This window comes from Camelus ferus, chromosome 35, assembly GCF_009834535.1.
Source record: "Camelus ferus isolate YT-003-E chromosome 35, BCGSAC_Cfer_1.0, whole genome shotgun sequence".
Taxonomy (NCBI): domain Eukaryota; kingdom Metazoa; phylum Chordata; class Mammalia; order Artiodactyla; family Camelidae; genus Camelus; species Camelus ferus.
Window position 1 is genome coordinate 1,042,705 of NC_045730.1, and position 6,000 is coordinate 1,048,704.

General features: G+C 44.9%; 1 protein-coding gene across 1 annotated transcript in view; it reads right to left on the reverse strand.

Moving 5' to 3' along the window:
- ADARB2 (adenosine deaminase RNA specific B2 (inactive)) overlaps nucleotides 1-5,458 on the reverse strand; it is a 382,017-nt gene extending 376,559 nt beyond the window's left edge. Inside the window, exon 1 of the mRNA XM_032473756.1 lies at nucleotides 5,362-5,458. The gene's annotated coding sequence lies outside the window, so the exon portion shown is untranslated. The remainder of the gene's footprint in view (nucleotides 1-5,361) is intronic.
- Between the last annotated feature and the right edge of the window lie 542 nt (nucleotides 5,459-6,000).

A 6,000-nucleotide genomic window follows, 5' to 3' on the forward strand; every position in this document is an offset into this window, starting at 1 on the left:
GCGTGCTCCATCCTGCAGCTCAGGTTGTTCCAATGACTCTCACTCCGAATCACCAAACCTTCGGCCCTGACGACCCAGGCGAACGTGGGCCACAGGAGCGACTGGAGGGGAAGCACCGCCAGCATGTGGTTGCGGATGAATCCCCAAGCATGTTAAGTATCTGGTTACTGTAGGAGTTTCAGTCACAGCACAAGCCAGCAAGGGTCCTCTTTTAGGACATAATACTCAGGCCAGCAGCAGTGGTCCGTCTGTCCTCACTGACTACGGTCCCTGAGTGTGAGGGCCGACGGAGCGATAACAGGATTCCGGTCTCAGCAAGCCAAGATTGTGAGACCGGACGATGCAAACCACAGCCCAGCAGCCTGGACTGACCGCTGTCCGGGATGAGTGGTCAGGCCCGTTCTCCTGTCAGGAGGGAAAGACAGCTTCACACACTGAGCCCAGAACGTGCAGAAGTAAGAATCAAGAGGAATTTCAACACGTTTAAAGGGAAAATAAATATCAATCTCAAACCCACCTTCTTAGAGAAAGAAGGGCAGTTTTATAAGTTAACAGGTAGTATAAACATAAGGACACTCAGCAGTTAAAGTTCAAACAGACCAAGTAACCACCGATGAGGTTTTTGGAATGCCATACGCATTTTCAGAATTCATATTTATTTTGTGTTACAGTGATTATTTTCTGAATCCTTTCAGGTCTATCATTGCAAATTTGATTTTTAACTTATTAAATGGTCTCTTTAGTTATCAATTTTCCAAGTAATTATAATGCAGAAGAATTTTTTTCATTATTTATTTGCTGATACATGACCTGGTTTGGGGATGAGAAGCAAGAAGATTTATTAAGAGGCATCAGTTAGAACATTTATCCTTAATGTGTCTCTTGATATAGTTCCTAAGTTGTTCAAAGCTGTCAGTTTTATATTCATACCAGAAATTGCTTTAAAACTGCATTAAACATGTGTTTGCATGTATGTATTTTTATTACACATTTGAAAACTGCATTAGAAGTGTAAAGTATTATTTTTGAGAGACTTAGGTATGTATATCTAATACATAAGCATTCTATTTGTATATATAAGCAAATGTGTGTGTTAATTTTTAACATATCCAAGTAGGCCGTAAAATAAGGAATGTTACCATGTAAAGAGAGGTATTTATCATTATTATGTAATAATGGAGAGACAATTCATCAAGAAGAATTAATGTGTATGGAGCTAATCACAAAGATCCCAGATAAATCTGACAGGACTGAAAAGGGAAGTAGGCAGATCCAAAATGACTTCTGGAGGGTTAATCGACAGAATAAACAGACACAAAACAAGTGCACAGAAGCCCGAACAGCCCCGACGCCCCGGCATCTGCAGAGCACCCCACCACCTGCAGGGAGTGCACGTCAAGTGTCTACCAAGACAGACCCTCTGCTTGGCCGGGAAACAAGTATCAGCACGGGTACAGGCACTGAGACCAGACGAAGGGTGTTCTCTGAACACAGAATTCAACTCAGAGTGTCAGGAACACACAGGTATCTTGACAATATCCAAATATTTGGAAATTAAACAACCTTCTTTTACATCATCCAACAGCCAAAGAAGACATTTCAGGGAAGTTATAATCTATTTTAATTGAATACAAGTAGAGCAGAATTCTTTGAACTGGGTGAGATGCATCTGAAGCGGTGCCCAGTGGGGGCTTTAATTCATGACACACCTGTACTAGAAAGTGAAACAGTCTCAGATCACTGGTGCGGGTTTCCAGATTTTGAAAATAGAAAAAAAAAAAAAAAAAGCCAATTATTTTCAAGAAAATGGAAAAGGGAAATTGTAACAATAAGAGCAAAAATCAAACATAATACAGAAAATTAGAGAAAATCAATGAAACCAAAACTGACCATTTGAAAAGACTAAGAAGATTATTTAAAGTCTAGCTAGTGTGATCAAGAAAAAAAAGAAAGATACAAATTTCCAGTAGCAGGAATGAAAGAGTGAGCTCACCACAGACCCTAATGACGCTAAAAAGATAAAAGAATATTTAAAACACTGTAAGGCAATATATTTGATAGATTAAATAGAAAGCATGTAATGTTACCCAAGAAGAGAAGGATAACCAGCATCAATCACCATGAATTCAGTGAAGAAATAAAATTCTAGTTTCAGATGTCTTCCCTGGTGAAGTCTACCGAAGGGTTTACGGAAGAAATAACAGCAACTGAGCACACAGTCTTCCAGAAAATAAAAGAGAACACATTTCAACCCGTTTGGTAAGACCAGAACTACTATGAAAGCAAAAGCATAAAAAAATGACAAGAAAAAGTGCTACAAAACAGTATCCCACATAAACATAGATACAGCGATCACTGCCAAAGCTTTAAAAACCAAATCCAAAAATATGAGAAAAATGTATATGACCTATTGAATGCATCCCAGGAATGTAAGGTTGTATCAACATTTGAAAATCAGTTACCGTGATTCCTATAAAATAGATTAAACAATAAAAAGTATGTGATCATATCACACGATTCTAGACCAAATCTATTCATACTTAAAGGTAAAAGACCTTCCCCTAAGGTTAAGAACAAGGCGAGGACAGCCTCTCTCACCTCTCCTATTCAAACTGGTACATACAACCAAAACAATAAGGCAGAATGAGGACTTTTTAAAGGTTACATATTAAAAAGGCAACACAAAAGTGCCTTTATTTAAAGATAAAATAATTTACAAAGAAAATCCAGAAATTCTGAATAACACAACTAGAATAGAATAGGTTTAGCAAATTCTCAGGAACATGCTCAAAATATAGAAAACCAACAGTCCTTCTGCAATTACCAATAAAGAATGAAAATTAAAATTAACAAAATACATTAGCAATACCATCAAAATTATGGAATACTTGGAGTTAAAGCTAAAATATATGTCTAAGAATTCTCTGCTGAAAACCATAAAATATTGCTGAGAAAAATTAAAATCTAAATAAATTTCTAAATGAAGAAATATATACCATATTTATGGATATAAAATCTCAATAATGCAAAAAGGTCAATTCTTCCGAAAGTTATTTATAGTTTCAACACAATCAAAACTGTAATAGCTTTTTTGAAATTTACAAGCTCTTTCTAAAATTTATATGGAAAACAAATGACCAAGAATAGCAAAACGATTTTGAATGAGAATAGTATCTGATTTCAGGATTCTCTACAGAGTAACGGAGACAGTAAATATTGGCATAATGATTGAGATCTACAAATCAACAGAACAGAATAGGAAATTTCTCACTGAGTTGTGACAATCGCACAAACAGTTCAATGAAAAAGGACAATCTTTTCATTTATACATAACACTAGAAAAGAATAACTAATAAATTAAACTTCATTATATTAAAAACTCTTATTTTTTGAAAGACACTGTTAAGTAAATCAAAGCAGAAGGCACAGGTTGGAAGACAGTATTTGAAAAACAGGTAGCTCATAAAGAACTAGTAACAAAAACTTACAAACAATTTTCCAAACTCCATAATAAAAGACGAATGAGCCAGTATATAATGGACAAAATATTTTAAATCTTTATCAAAGAAATTTAGATGTTCAGTAAAAACATGGAAGGGTATTTAGTCTCATCAATAATTAATAAAATGCAAATTAAAACCACACTTTGATACCTTACTCTTCCACTAGAATGGCTGGAAACACAGAGACAAGTAAAAAACTGACAAAACCAAGGGCGGGCTGGCGCAGGAGCCCCGCGCGCTCCTGCACACGCGTCCGGCACAAACGCAGAAGGGCACAGCCCGCTCGGAGAGCCGCCGGCGGTTCCCCGCGGACTCACACACACGTATCAGAAGGCCCAGGGGCTCCACGACAGGCGCTCCCTCGAGTGACGTGAAGACCAAGGACACACACAGCAGCGTCGCAGCCGCAGCGGCCGTAACCTCCAGCGTGTGCGGGGGGAGCCCACCGCGCCACCCTCCGCAGCGGAGCGAGACTCAGAGCCACGTCGCGCACGGGGCTCACACGCCGCCCCGACGCGCCGCAGAAGTGCGCTCGGTCAGAGGGGCCAGACGCCGAAGGCTCCGTGGGGGGCGACCCCAGGGACAGGCCGTCCGGCGAAGGCAGCGCGCGCCGCCGAGCGGGCCAACGGCGGAGCTGCGTGGGGCACGTTCGGGGATGGAAACACGTTCCGTCCCGTTTGCACTGCGGCGTAAAGGTCTGCAGGCACGTCTGTGGACGCTCACTGCGCTGCACCCTTAGAAAGGGTGCACTTTACCGTTTGTCACCGAGGCCTCCAGTGAGCTGACGGAAAAGAAAACGAAGACGCTCACCGTAACTCTCACCAAGGCGCGGCTGGTGGAAGCGAGCGAGGTGGGTCGGGCAGCGAGCGTGTGCAGCCACCCCTGTCCAGGCCGATGATTAACTGAGTTAGGACGCGCGCTGCGGCCCGGCCCTCCGCGCTTCTGCTAACATCAGCTAATTCGTCTGCACGTAGGAGAAGACCCCAGAACACGTGCGCAGCCTCCCAGCCGAACACGCGGAGCCCTCGAGGTCACCTCAGCTGCACCGACGGGTTTCTTCCGTGGGTGCCCCCGCCCCCGAGCAAACAGCCGCACGCGAAGGTGCCGGGCCTGACTTCGGTCCCCAGGGGCTCCCGGCCACAGCCTCGGGCGAGGACAGGAGGACTGACCTTGGCCCCCCTTCCTTCTCTGACTTACCGGCGGTGTCTCCAGGGATGGGGCAGGAAGGGACTCTTCCGCCCCCTGGGGTTTAGATACTTGATAACAGACGTCCTTCTAGAATGACCTTCCCATCTAGATCTTAAGTGACTTTCGCCCTTTCCCCAGTTTCAGTCAGAGCCCTTTCGCATAAAATACTTTTCGTCTTTCCCGGAGTTTGTCTGCGGAGTCCCCGAGTGTCCCCTAACCCCCGCCACCTTCATCCTCGACGACGGAACGAGCGCGCCCTAAAGCTGGGACCCCCACCCATGACGGAACCTGTGACGGTCTGGCTGCGCTTAAAACGTCGGATGGAAACTCGGCATCCTCACAGCTGCTTTCGCCCTTCCAGTAGCCCCGAATTATTCAGGAAAAACCGCGCATCTCCCCAAGTGACACAGACCTACTCCCATGAGCCGAAGCAGGCGCGCGACGCCCCCCGGCCGAGCACACAGACCCACGCTGGGGACCGCGGCTTTCCCTACGTGCCCACGGCTGCTCCCTCGCACCTGGGCAGCGTCGGGGAAGCGCTGCTCCCCGCCTCCCACCCCGCAGAGCTGTTTCCCTGGGGCTGGACTCACACACACAGGGTCCACGTCGGCAGAGCATCCGTCTGCTCACGTCTGAAGGATCATGAATCCGGGAACCCTGGGGCCCTTACCAGTGCAGGGCCGCTGGCACCTGTGTCTTCGAAGCTGTCGCCCCTCGAGGTAGACGTCGATCGGTCCTGCAGAGAGGCACGTTGGGTGTCCAGATTCTTCAGTCTTCCGGAAAGCTGCGTGACTTCCTTTGGGGTAAATCCTGCTCCCCAGGGACATGTCGAGGAAGCTTATCAAGGTGTGATGTTGTGGGGACAGTCTGGCTTTAAACCTGGAAGAAGCAGATTAGAATTTCAGCTCTTCACTTAATTGATAACGCTCAGCCAGCTATTCTGTAAAACAGCATAGTAATAATTACCCAAACGTTTTGCTATTGGGAGGATCTGAGACAATACCTCTCAAGTTCCTAGCACAGTGTCTCACACACAGAAGATGCTTTACGAGTAGTAAGTAGGTGCTGCTGCTTCCATCAACTGTGTGTGGGTCAATTAAAATGATATTTAAGTGATATCCGTCACATCTCAAGAAATGTAACAGTAAAAAAACAACGTGGTTTTTTAGTGGGAGAACCATACTAGACAATTCATTTGTATACGCTGCTTGGGGGCGTGGGGCCAGAAGGACCCAGGCAGACTTACTGTCACTTCAGCTGCCTGACAAGTGTTTATGAGGCACAGAGTCTTAAGTGTGGACACTTGTCT